The 14110-nt window shown below is 39.5% G+C and overlaps 1 protein-coding gene across 1 annotated transcript in view; it reads right to left on the bottom strand.

The window, feature by feature from the left end:
• The window catches only part of LOC132817855 (rho GTPase-activating protein 11A-like), a 58856-nt gene that overhangs the window by 43471 nt on the left and 1275 nt on the right, over nt 1–14110 (bottom strand). The gene's annotated exons all lie outside the window — the stretch shown is intronic.

Genomic DNA, 14110 nt, shown 5'->3' on the forward strand with positions numbered 1-14110 from the left:
TGCATTTTGAAAAAGCAAATTATAGCAGGACTTATGGACTTAAATGGTAAAGTCCTAGGAAGTGTTGCTGAACAAAGAGACCTTGGAGTGCAGGTTCATAGCTCCTTGAAAGTAGAGTCGCAGGTAGATAGGATAGTGAAGAAAGCATTTGGTATGCTTTCCTTTATTGGTCAGAGTATTGAGTACAGGAGTTGGGAGGTCATGTTTGCGGCTGTACAGGATATTGGTTAGGCCACTATTGGAATATTGCGTGCAGTTCTGGTCTCCTTCCTATCGCAAGGATGTTGTGAAACTTGAAAGGGTTCAGAAAAGACTTACAAGGCTGCTGCCAGGGTTGGAGGGGTTGAGCTATAGGGAGAGGCAGAATAGCTGGGGCTGTTTATAAGGCCATGAGGGGCATGGATCAGATCAATAGACAAAGTCTTTTCCATAGAGTGGGGGAGTCTAGAAGTAGAAGGCATAAGTTTAGGGTAAGAGCGGAAAGATATAAAAGGGACCTAAGGGGCAACTTTTTTCATGCAAAGGATGGTGCATGTATGGAATGAGCTGCCAGAGGAAGTGGAGGAGGCTGGTACAAATGCAGTATTTAAAAAGACATGTGGATGGATATATGATTAGGAAGAGTTGAGGGATATGGGCCTAGTGCTGGCAAATAGGCTAGATTAGGAAAGGATATAAAAGGTCAGCACGGATGAGTTGGACCGAAGGTTCGGTTTCTGTGCTTTACATCTTTATGACTCTCTTGGAACAAGCATGCTGAAGCAAAAAGGGCACACTACCACTATACAACTAGTGGACATAACAAATATTGCACATTATGGTATTCAAGAGGGCTCTGGATGATTATTTGGATAGAAATGTTGTGCAAGGATATGGTGAAAAGGCAGGAGATTGGTACTAATTAATAGAAGCAGGACAGGGACAATGGGCTGAATAGATTCCTTCTGAATATGTAAATATTCTGTTATAATTTTAATTTTAGCAGTGTGAAAATGAAAAAGAACTTAATTCATATCCGCAATAAAAGAAAAATCAACATATTTAGTAAGGAGAAGTAAAGAGGAACACAGCTTTGATAAAGGACATTGTGAAAAAGATATGGTCATGGCAAACAATTTATTGGCTGAACACAGACACTAAATCTTTTTAAATTTAATCAGGAACACTGACAAACTAAAAGAAGCTTTCACAATTTACATTATTATGTAGTCAACATTCTACTCCAATGGCACAGACTCCATGAAGACCCTACCGGATTCAATTAACCTCTGGAAATGTGCAATCAAAATGGAGATACAGTATTCATGTCATTCAAATCATAAATGAACCAGCCATTCTGAATTTGTTGCTTTGATAAAATACCTTGACCCCTTAAGTTAAGAGTGCAGATGTAGTGAATATACGATGGAGTGTTGAACTTTTAATGATAGTTAATGATCATGTGCGCAGCAAAGCTACGTGCGTTTTTAAGGATATGTTTTGACAGAACGAACACCAGCAGTGAGAAGAAGCTGCCACACCTCTCTCTGTATCGCCACCTAAAATGACTAAAATGAGTTTGACTAGGCCTACATTACTGCAAATTGAGGTATTTTAAAGGAAAATTTCTATTACCATAACATTTGTGGAATAAAATTAAAAAAAACTTTTCAGGCGCAACCTCAATTGTTAGCTGTACACCGAAGTCTTTGGATAGTTATAGCCAGACTACATAACCAGTAGCAATCAATGAATTTTCTTTTTTTCTAACCCTCCTTTATGTTAACTTGACCAAAATTAACCGCTTCAACTCTAATTTGTATTCCAATACATTTGAATGAAATTTTTCTGTTGGGGTACACGTCAGGAAGTATTTTTACATTTTGTATTTCTTCTTCCACCTGGGTAGATTTCAGTACAATAAACAACCTCTTCCTTGTTTAAATCACAAAGGTCTGTATGGCTAGTTCTTTAACCTCAGCACATTGTTACAACTAGATGAGAAGGGGTTCCTTTCTTTCTAAACTTCTCAGCTGGTTGTAAAGGTCCAAACTCTTTTTAACACTAGGCTATTCCTCTTTCCAAAAAGATGTCATGAACTATCTTTTAACATTGCAGTAAGGAAACAAACAAGTTTTCTTGACTTACAAAACAAAACATTCACTCCCTGCTAACACCAAAAAAAAGCACAACATGAAGCATGCAGCCTTTGTGTTGAACAAACAAATGACAACAAACACACACGCACGCACACAGTTAACAATGGGATAGTATCTAGTATAGAAATAGATAAAATATACAGTTGATTCTTTTGGGCTTCCTTGAGACACATGTTTTAATCTGAGCCATGACTGGTTTACTGGGTTCTTAGATGATCAGCAGCAGTAAATATACCACTTTTATGTTCTCAGTTCCTTGATGCTTCTGTTTAGTAAGTGCTGTGACTGGATGCTTTGCTTCAAGAGACAGGAAGACCTTCATTAGCCTGTGATTAGTTCTGCAGTCTAAAATCCATCTCTTCTGCTCTGCGAAAGGGAGCTTCTTGAAATAGCATCTTCATTGTATATTGCTTATGCAAAGCTCAGGTGTCCAGCTTGATAACTATAGGTGATGTTTCAGCTTGAAAATGTGAAAAGCTTCATTAATAGATCAAAATAGGCGATGTTTTTTATTGTTCTTTGGTAGAATGTTAGTTGCAACTCAGACAGGCTTTAATTAATCCAGTTTGCAGAGGTAATGTAGAGTTTTCCATATATATTAAAGCCTGGAGCTCTGAACAGTATTAAAATGTTGCTGTTTCTTTCCATCACATGTTTACATTTGTTTATATTTGCATTTTAGCATCTATCCAAATCAGGAGCAGAAGCAGGTCATACAGCTCAAATCCAGCTCCTCTATTCAATAAGTTCATGGCTGAATTTATTTCTGTTTAAAATCCCACATTCCTATCGACCCCCAATAACATTGATTCCCTTGCCCAACAAGAACTTATTTACCTCTGTTTAAGAAATACTGATCTTCATACTTCCTACCAAATGAAGTAACTTTACAATTTCCCTAATTTATTCTTCATCTGCCAAATTATTGTCCACTTATTCAACATATATCCATTCACAACCTCAATCTCTGCATAACATATTTTTCAAACTATCTTTGCCATCTGTAAATTTGGCTACCATGCCTTCACTTGCCTCATCTGAATTGATGATGGAAATGGCAAAAATCCGAGGTCTGACCCTACACTTCAGTTTTCAGATAACTGAATCAACTCAAAACCTATTACATGTTTTAATTTCCTCATTTACTGTACATCGGTGAATAATTAAATGCAATTAGTTGTTTACCTGCTTGTTGACATCACTGTTTTTGCTTCCCAGGATACCTCTTTGACTTATGCCAGGATGGCACAATGGCACAGTGGTTAGCACTGCTGCCTCACAACACCAGAGACACAGGTTCAATTCCCACCTGGGACAACTGTCTGTGTGGAGCTTACATATTCTCCCTTTATCTGCATGGGTTTCCTCCGGGTACTCTGGTTTCCTCCCACAGTCCAAAAACGTGCAGGTTAGGTGGATTAGCCATGCTAAATTGCCCTTAGTGTTAGGTGGAGGGGTAAATGTAGGGGAATGGGTTGGGGTGGGTTGCTCTCAGTAGGGTCGGTGCGGATTTGTTGGGCCGAAAGGCCTGTTTCCACGCTGTAAGTAATCTAATCTAAACTATCATTAGGAATAAGGAAAACTGATGGCAGCAATCAACTTGCTCATTGAAAAACCCAGTCAAAAAAGTTCACAGGGATGGACAAAGCACTACCTAAGTAGATTACAAACAGGATAGAGAAAAAAATTCAAGAGGTCACCAGTGTAATTTCAGAATAACCCAAAACTTGATACAATCAATGAAATAATTGAGGTATAATTACTGTGGTATTGTACAAACCACAATGTCTCACAAACAATTCTGACATTAATTTCAAATTATCGGCTTGAGTAGAGTTAAGGCTACTCGTTATCCAGAAAACCAAGGAAAATTTCCCTGCTCCTCTTTAAAACAATGTTGTGTAATCTTTTGCTTTAATTTGGGGGGCGGGGGGGGGGGGGTTTAGAACATCTGTTAAATGGTTGGAAAGAAAGTTGATGCCAGGAATGCAAACCTCTTGTTGGCATAACTTCTGACATATGGATTGCCAATGTCGGAACCGAGGTGTGGGGGCAGCTGCAAGGCCTGGAAGGGAGCAGAAGCAGAAGCAGTTGTATAAATGGAAGCTGAAAAAGGAGTGGAGGAAGGTTACAAAGCAGAGGTAACAGTTTTAAAGCTGGCAACAACTCAGCTAACTATTAGCCAGGAAAACTCAAAATCATTGAGGTAATGACTTATTTGCAAATGAAAGATGGATCTCCAGCATTTAATTGTACCTTTTCAAGAATTATTATATGATGGAAAACTGTAGTGGATGCTAGGATATTGAACACAGAATCAATTTCCAAATTTAATTTTGAGATCAAGATCTGAAAATCAAAATTTGGTGCCAAGAGTCTTTTTCTGGTAATGGTGGTGGGGAGATAACGTTGTGCATGCTCTGATATGAATATACAACCCTGACATAAAGGCAGGAGTATTACCACTGAGCCAAGATGGCCTTTCATAACATAATGAGCATTCCCAGACTTACCTTAAATAACTGTACAGAAGAACCTCTATTCATGTAAAAATGAATGCCTATTATGATTTTTTTCTATTATTCTAAATTAGTTTGCTCATGCTGCTTATGGCAAACCTATCAATAAATTATGAAAATATGAACACAATGCTTAAATTGTTTGTTGATGGAATAAAATTCTTAACAACTAATACTGTTGTAGCTACCCAATCTGCAATCACAAATAATCTGCTAGTGTCATTGTGACTGAATGTATATTCATGATCTTTCTGTTCCATCATGTACCTTTTGGTCCCTACACTAACTTGTTTTATATAATCAATTTTTGAGCTCATATGTTTGCATATCATTTGCCATCACATCGCACTCCTGGTCAAGCTCCTCTGGCCTGCCTGTTTTTTTTCCCCTTTTTCCTTTCTTTTTCTCTCCCCTCAGCCCTAGAGGTAAATCCTGGAGCAGTGTTAGGCACAGACAGCGAGTCCCAGGGCAGACGATGTGTGGAGGCCCTGCACTGAGTTGCTGCAATGTAATGTTTATTTGAAATTTTTTTACTTAACTAATGTCAATCATTTAATGATATCTTGTTTCTAACTTTTTTTAAAATTCTAAAGTAATGCAATAACGTTTTATTTCTCTTTTGTATCTATGATTTGTACCGAGGTACATACCTATGATGGTGCCATAAGAGGTAGATATTGTAAAAACGTTTCACTATACATCTACAATGGAGTACATGTGACAATAAAGGATGTTCTATTCTATGAATTGTGGAAATAAAACTTGGTGAGCATGTCTGATATTTAAATATGAGCTGCTAGAAACTCTGCAATAGTTCACTGACTTCAAGATGTGAAGCAAATACCAGTGATCGGAGTCAGCATTAAAGCTCTGAACTCAAATAAAACAAAGTAATTCACATCCATTTGAAATCAAAGCAGAGTTGGATCAAATTACAAACTGGAAAAACTGCAATCACCTACATTCAGTTGGTAATTACTTAGATTATTTGGACCACTACTTGGATCCAACTGATACAAATAACAATATTAAGGAAGAATGGAAACAGATGAACAATCGTTATGCATCAGGGAATTGACGAGCTTCAATTCAATGAGTTGAAAAACAAAGTTTGAAAATACTTGCAAAAAAATATTAAATTTAGTCTTATTCATGTAAACATTGATTTTCTTGTCATTCTCTGATTTAGCCCTGTCCAACATAAACACTGTAACTCACTGTTTAAAGAAACAATATAAACATTATATTTATTTCACTTAAATGTACATTTCTGGTCATACATTGAATTCACTCCCCAGCATCCCGCTTTTTAATTTTTATATTCTTCACCATTCATCCACTCAGGACCAGCTTCCCATGACAACAGTGACATTGCACAATGTGATTGCATGAAAGTGCTATTGAGGACAGTCTTTAATTTACTATAAGTTAGAAACTAGTCTGGATCCATCTCGACTACCCTGGACAGTCCGGTCCAGTCCCCCACATATGGCGTCAGCCAGAGCACCAGCCACAACATGGTCAGGTGGAAATCGTCCCATTGGCACAACGTACACACAGAATTTCACTGACACTCACTCTTCCCAAACGTGAAACGTGACAAAAACTCAATTATTTTAATGCATGACGCATTTTATGGGAGGAAACAACTTCAATAGAGTCATTGAGATGTACAGCACAGAAGCAGACCCTTCGGTCCAACTCATCCATGCTGACCAGATATCCCAACCCAATCTCGTCCCACTTGCCAGCACCCACCCCATATCCCTCTAAACCCTTCCTATTCATATACCCAACCAGATGGCTTTCAAATGTTACAATTGTACCAGCCTCCACCCCTTCCCCTGGCAGCTCATTCCATACACCCTCTGTGAAAAAGTTGCCCCTTAGGTCCCTTCTATATCTTTCCCCTCTCACCCTCAACCTATGCCCTCTAGTTCTGGACTCCACCACCCCAGGGAAAAAACATTGTCTATTTATCTTATCCATGTTCCTCATGATTTTATAAACCTCTACAATGTCACGCCTCAGCATTCAACATGCCCGGGAAAACAGCCCCAGTCTATTCAACCTCTCCCTGTAGCTCAAATCCTCCAACCCTGGCAACATCCTTGTAAACCTTTTCTGAACCCTTTCAAGTTTCACAACATCTTTCCGATAGGAAGGAGACCAGAACTGCACGCAATATTCCAATAGTGGCCTAACCAATGTCCTGTACAGCCGCAACATGACCTCCCAACTCCTGTACTCAATACTCTGACCAATAAAGAAAAGCATACCAAACACCTTCTTCATTATCCTATCTACCAGTGACTCCAAGGTCTCGTTGTTCAGTAGCACTCCCTAGGACTTTATCATTAAGTGCATAAGGCCTTCTAAGATTTGCTTTTCCAAAATACAGCAGCTCGCATTTATCTGCAATTAAGCTTCATCTGCCACTCCGCAGCCCATTGGCCCATCTGATCAAGATGTGTTGTACTCTGATGTAACCTTCTTCACTGTCCACTACATCTTCAATTTTAGTGTCATCTGCAAACTTACTAACTATACCTCCCATATTCACATCCACATAATACACTGCACAAGGTATTGTCCAATTTGTGTAGTTTGTTTTGAATACTTATAGTAGCTAAATGGCAGCTTCCTTGGTTAATATCATGCTGTGTTGTCAAATTAAATTTTATGCACACTAAGTGCAAATCACAGCAATGTGGTGCAGGAGGAAGCCATTCAGCCTATTGCCTTTCAGAGGGGTGGGTGGGATGACGACTCAAAATCATGCAGAGACAGAAGTTGATTCATTTGGGTTGACTGCAACTAATCCATCCACCATTAGACGAGAGATCTATCTGTTTGAAAAGTCTCTGCTAGGGGGATCCAAGATGGCAGCGACCCAGCAAGTCTGAGTCTACAGTGCTCCTCCCAAGACTTGGGCAAAGTGGGTCATCCATCCCCTCCACACTCACCAAATCACTTAAAATAGCTGTTTAATTTAATTAGTTGTTTAGTATTGAATTTAAACAATTTAATCTTCAGTAAAAATGACTAAAGGGAAGGGAGCCCGCAGCTCTCAGCAAGCAGGAACCCCTCCCCCACCCTCTCCAGCTGCAGCAGAAGCGTCCGCAGCCACCCCGGGGGACTTATCTACAGTGGCGAGCCTTGTGGAAATCATCTCCAAACTGAATGCGAAGATCTACGCTTTTATTGAAGAATCCCGAAGTCGATGGGACTCACTCTCGGCCACGCTGCAAATGACCGAGACATTAAGGAAATCGAGCGCCGAGTCGGAGGGGCGGAGGTAAAGGCCGCGCCCTCCGAAACTACAGCACAATCGGCCGTGGATTGGGTCCGGACTCTCAAACAGCGAGTCTGGACCTTAGAGAACCACACTGTCGATCTCGAGAATCGAGCTCGTCGAAAAAATATTCGTTTGCTGGGCCTTCCTGAACGGGAAGAGAAAGGCCAGCTTACAAGGTTCCATGAACAGTGGCTTCCATAGCTGGTAAATTTGGAGGCTGGATCAGGCCAGGTAAAGGTGGAATGGGCCTACCGGGTCGCAATACTCAGGCCCGGCTCAAACCAGCGCCCCTGCCCGGTCCTGTTTCAGCTGCAGAGCTATAAGGAGAGGCAGATACTCCTAGAAGCATATAGAAATCTTGGAAAAGATCCCCAAGCCATGATCTATAAAGGATCCAAAATCATGTTATTCCAGGACTTTTCCCCAGCTCTGGTCCGAAAGAGGAAGGCATTCGATGAGGCGAAGAAGTGTTTAAAGGACTTAAATATTCAGTACTCCTTGTGCTACCCAGTGACGCTACGCTTTAACCATGAAGGATCTGAGTATAACTTCGGATTGCAGGAAAGGGCCAAGGAATTTTTGGACTCTCTTAGATAAATTGTAAAAGATAATTGATGTTGGTTTGCCTTGCCCCCACTCCGGTTTATATCCCCCTTGTTTTTTTACCTTACTGTTTAATATTATCTTGGGGGTGGGGAGAAGGATTTATTTATTTGTTCTCTACATAACGATTTTCTCCCTCCTTGGGTTTTTTTTATTATTCTATATATATATATATATATATATATATATATATGGGCCGGGGGGTCTAGTTAATGTTGGTGGGGGGAGGTGGTTACCTAATTCTATTTTACCTCTGTCTCTAGGAGTGGGGTTGTTTTCCCTTGTTATTTTGTTTTTTTTAATTACTTGTTGAGGTTGTAATTTTGAGGGGGGGGGGTAGGGTGCTCACTGTTAACTCAAGCTCTGTAGTATATTTGAATTTTCCTCATCCTATTGAGGAGCGCCTGGGTCAAGGGTGGGACACTGGTTGGGAGAGGATACGATGGACCTTTGGAAAGGAAGTGATACCCCCTGGGAACAAGGGGGGAAAAAAATCACCATTTAAAATGTGTTTTTTTTATTTAGAAATAGTTTTTTATTATACTGTTGCGAGTGTTTTAGAGGGTCTTTATTTTTGTGAATTTTATATGCTCTATGCTCGGGATGTTCTGGATAGGGTTTCCCCTCCTGAGGGGTCTCGGATTTGCCCGGACAATTATGGTTGATCAGTCGGTTAAGTGGTGCACCTGGAATGTCAAGGGGAGTAATTCGCCAGTCAAAAGGAAGAAAATATTATCAAATCTCAAGAAAGAAAGGGTTGATGTAGCTCTCCTACAGAAGACACACTTGTTGGATAAAGAACACGTGAAATTACGACAGGGATGGATTTGATCAGGCCTTTTTTTCTTCTTTTAGTTCAAAAAGCAGGGGAGTTGTTATTCTTATTCAGAAGAATTTCCCTTTCAAAATCCTAAATCAGATAAAAGACGAATCTGGATGATATATTCTGATTAAAGCTTTTATAAATGGAGAAGAATATGGGATTTTAAATTTGTATTGCCCCCCCCGGCACATCCTTTTAAATTTATAACGGAAGCCTTCTCAAAATTGATGGTTCTCGGTGCCCGTCATACAATTATAGGGGGAGACTTTAATTGTAATATGGATCCGGAAATAGATAGGATTCCCAAGAGTACTGCAGGAGTATCTCCCAGATCTAGACAATTGGTGGATTTGAACAAAGAATTAGGATTAGTAGATGTATGGAGATGTCTTCATCCACAGGGCAGAGATTTTTCTTTTTACTTCAATCCACATAAATATCATACCAGAATTGATACTTTTTTTGCCCCCTCGCTTTTTTAAAATTCCATATCATCCTGTAAAGTAGGTAGTATAGCAATTTGACATCACACTGCTGTATATATGGAAATCAAGGCGAGGAACAATGGGACATCCCCTCGGTATTGGCGTACGGACCCCTTCCTGATGAAAGATAGTAAATTTGTAAAGTACTTCTCTCAAGAACTTAAAACTTTTTTAGAAATTAATTTAGGTACGGCTAGCAACGCATCAATGATGTGGGAGACCGTCAAAGCTTACGCGCGAGGTTTGATCATCTCATTCTCAGCGACCCAGAAAAAATTAAAGGGAGAACAACAGCGTCTGCTCGAAGCTCGCTTAAAAGAGGCTGAAACAGCATACGCTGACAGACCTTCTATTGCAAAGGATTACGGCCCTTAGGACAGCTCTAAACACCACGCTTACCCAAACGGCTAAGAGGGTAATATTATTTGCAAAACAAAGGTTATATGAATTTGGCGACAAACCGGGTAGATACTTAGCATTTATTGCAAAGAAAAAAAAGGCCCCTCAAACTATCACATCTATCAAGGAAAGTACAGATATTTTGACTCATGATCATAACAGGATGAATGCAAGCTTTAGAAAATTTTATTCTGCTTTATATAAATCGCAGGATTGTGAAGACAGGACTAGGAAGATGCAATCATTTTTTAAAAATTTGACCTTTCCGGACCTAACTCCAGAACAGGTATCGGTCTTAAATGCTCCCCTAACAGTCCAAGAAATACTTGACGCAATCAGGCAACTTCAGAGTGGTAAGGCACCTGGCCCAGATGGCTTTCAAGCTGAATTCTATAAAGAATTTATAGGAATATTGGCTGGTCCACTTATGGACATGTTTAACTACGCATACAGTCAGGGCTGTCTCCCGCCTTCATTGAAAGAGGCAAATATCTCTCTTATGCTTAAAAAAGGAAAGGACCCAGAAGATTGTGGGTCATCCTTGCTAAATGTAGATTTTAAAATCCTGTCTAAAATGTTAGCATTGAGACTAGAAAGGGTATTGCCACATATCATAAAGGAGGATCAGACGGGGTTTATTAAGGGCCGTAGATCATCCAATAATATTAGAAGGGTAGTCTCATTAGACACGGAAAAGGCATTCGATAGGGTTGAATGGTCATATTTGTTTTACACATTGGAAAGGTTTGACGTTGGAAAGGTGTTTACCAAATGAGTCTCAATATTGTATACTGATCCCAAAGCAGTTGTGGTTACCAATGGATTAGGCTCGGATAGCTTCAGTGTGGATAGGGGCTGCCGTCAGGGATGTCCTCTCTCGCCATTGCTATTTACGCTAATAATTGAACCACTAGCAGAAGATATACGGGTTGATCCTAATACAATGACCCCAAGGATTAGTACAGGTAAACATAAAATTACCCTTTATGCAGATGATGTTCTTCTATTCCTCAGTAATCCTCTGATGTCCGTGCCTCGCTTAATCCAAGTTATTAATACATTTAGTGCATTCTCAGGCTATAAAATTAATTTCTCAAAATCGGAGGCTATGCCAATGGGTGGCCTTGCTATGATACCCCACTTAGTGGGTGAATCCCACTTTCCCTTTCGGTGATCCCTGGAGGGTTTCGTTTATTTAGGCATTTTTATTACCCCAGTATTTGGTCAGTTATACAAGGCTAACTTTATGCATTTACTGGAAAGGATAAGGCAGGACCTCCAGCGATGGGGAACCCTTCCAATTTCCTGGCTGGGTAGAATAGCATTAATTAAAATGAATGTCCTGCCCAGTCTCCTATACCCTATGAGAATTCTTCCGGTGATGCTGCCAAGGCTGGCACTACGTAAATTATATGGCTGGTTGGGTTCCTTTATCTGGAATCGTAGACGGCCCCTCATTAAGCTGAAGAAGCTACAGCTTCCACAGGCAATGGGAGGATTGGATTTCCCAGATTTTAGGAAATATCAATTAAGTTTCCTTTTAAGTTACATAGCTGATTGGGTGTTGTCTGACCCGCAATCAATCTGGCTGGACATCGAGGTTTCTCAAGTAAAATGCCTACTTATTAACCTTTTATTTTTAGACAAGAGGAAAACCATTACAGATCACTGTAAAACCCCTATAATACTAAACACAATTAAAGCTTGGAATATAATGTGGCAAAATGAGGGCAACTCACATAAAACATCCCCCTATGCTTCAATAGTAGGAGCATGGGGATTTCAACCGGGGTTTACAGATGCAACACTTTCAAACTATGGAGATCCAGGGGTATCTCATGTTTAGGGGACCTATTTAAAGAAGGGGTCCTGATGTCTTTTGAACAGCTGCATCAGAAATTCGAATTACCTAATGGAGACCTCTTTTGATACTTCCAAATTCGAGATTATATACAGAAGAAGACTACATTATTAGATAGTCTTTATAAATCAGATAGATAATGTAGAGTTCTACAGCCAATGGGGGTATCTTCCGTCAGTACTATTTATCATTTACTATATGATGAAGTATCGGGACATATGGAAAATCTGCTTAAAACATGGGATCAGGATTTGGGACTAGAAATCTCTATAGAAACGTGGAATGACATTTGGGAAAATGCCAGAAGAATCACCATCTGCAACAGAACTCAGGCTATCCAGCTGAAGATAGTTCATAGGGCCCATATAGCACCGGATCAATTGGCAAAATTTAAGGCAGGAGCATCTCCAATGTGTCCCAAATGTAAAATAGAGGTGGGCACTCTTGCACATTGCCTATGGACCTGTCATAAGATCCGTAGATACTGGACTAAAGTATCAAGTACCCTGACAGAAATTTTAGGAATGGAAATTAAAGTGGACCCTCTATCTCCTTTTGGGCTTTTCGAACTTACCCTCCCTGGATAAGCACAGGAATAGATTATTTTCTATTCTCTCTTTCTGTGCAAGGAAAAATATTTTGGTAATCTGGATGGCTGAGGCCCCCCCTGGACTTTCAAATTGGCACAGATTAATTATGGAATGTATTCCCCTTGACTTCCTTACAAATATGGTGCACCGAAAGACTGAATTAGTTCATAAAATATGGCAGCCCTTCTTGAATTATAGAAATACAGATATTTCGGCTATCCTAACAAGGGCTTTTATTTAATTGAGATTGCGAACCTAGATGGTCCGGGGCCCCTTGGGAGAGGAATCGCGCACGAATAGGGTTTTTGTTACATTTGATGTTAACACATTCCGAGCATGTATCTCACTATCCAATTTCTGTGTTATCTGTTGTTTTTTTTCTCTTTCTCTTAGTTGAATAACGTAAGAGACTTAATTATACACTCTGGTTAGTTGTAGGTTAGATAAGTAGTTAGTTGAGTTTTGTTTATTTTCTCTCGGTATTTTTCTTTTGTTAAATTTTGGTTATTATTTATTTAAGATTTAGTTGCATATCAATGTTTGTACTTGAGAGTTTTTTTATTATTTTTGTAAACTTGTAAAAATGTTAAACTTCCAATAAAAATATCTATATTTAAAAAAATCTCTGCTCAGTGTTTTAGGTTTTTTCTATTCTTGTTTTAGCAGCATCTACAAAAGTTAATAAAAATTTTCTTAAAAACACAAAATAAGTAACTAAATAATTGATTAAGACACTTTCAGAATGTCATGAGTGATACGTCACAATTGCAGCATGTAGGAGTTCCTGGAAGTCAATTTGATCCAGAGCAAAAGACCAAATCCAGACCAGACCAGACCAGACAAGACACTAGGATGCATTTTCTGAAATAAGAAGACTGTCGATGAAATAACTTATTTTGACTGGCATCTCAAGCTGCTGTTATCAACACACTCTGTTGCTCAATAGTTAGCACTGCTGTTTTGGGGTGATTGAATTTAACCCCATATATTTGAATGGAACAAAATAGCAAGATCAGGCAAATGGATGGGCAATTGAGCACATTTTATGAAAGTTTAATCTGCAGTGTTCTGTCAATTCAATTATATATAGATCAAATGTTTTGAGTAGGAAGTATTTCCGAGAGTTAAAACTGGAAGCAAGTTCACAAAAGTGAAGTATCCAAACAAAACAGAAGTACAAAAGGTCCTACAAGTCAAATGAAATCTAGAACCTCGCAACATGCATTCGGTGTGAACCAGAGACAAAAACAGTGGTAATCATAAGAAACTAAAGTGAAGATTGAAGTAGATGGTGCCACACTGCAATAAGTTTGTCTAACAAGGACAAGGGAGGAGAGGGGAGGGGGAGGGGAGAGGAGAAAAAAAAGTGGGCGACACGGTGGCACAGTGGTTAG

Source organism: Hemiscyllium ocellatum, chromosome 8 (genome assembly GCF_020745735.1).
Source record: "Hemiscyllium ocellatum isolate sHemOce1 chromosome 8, sHemOce1.pat.X.cur, whole genome shotgun sequence".
Classification (NCBI taxonomy): domain Eukaryota; kingdom Metazoa; phylum Chordata; class Chondrichthyes; order Orectolobiformes; family Hemiscylliidae; genus Hemiscyllium; species Hemiscyllium ocellatum.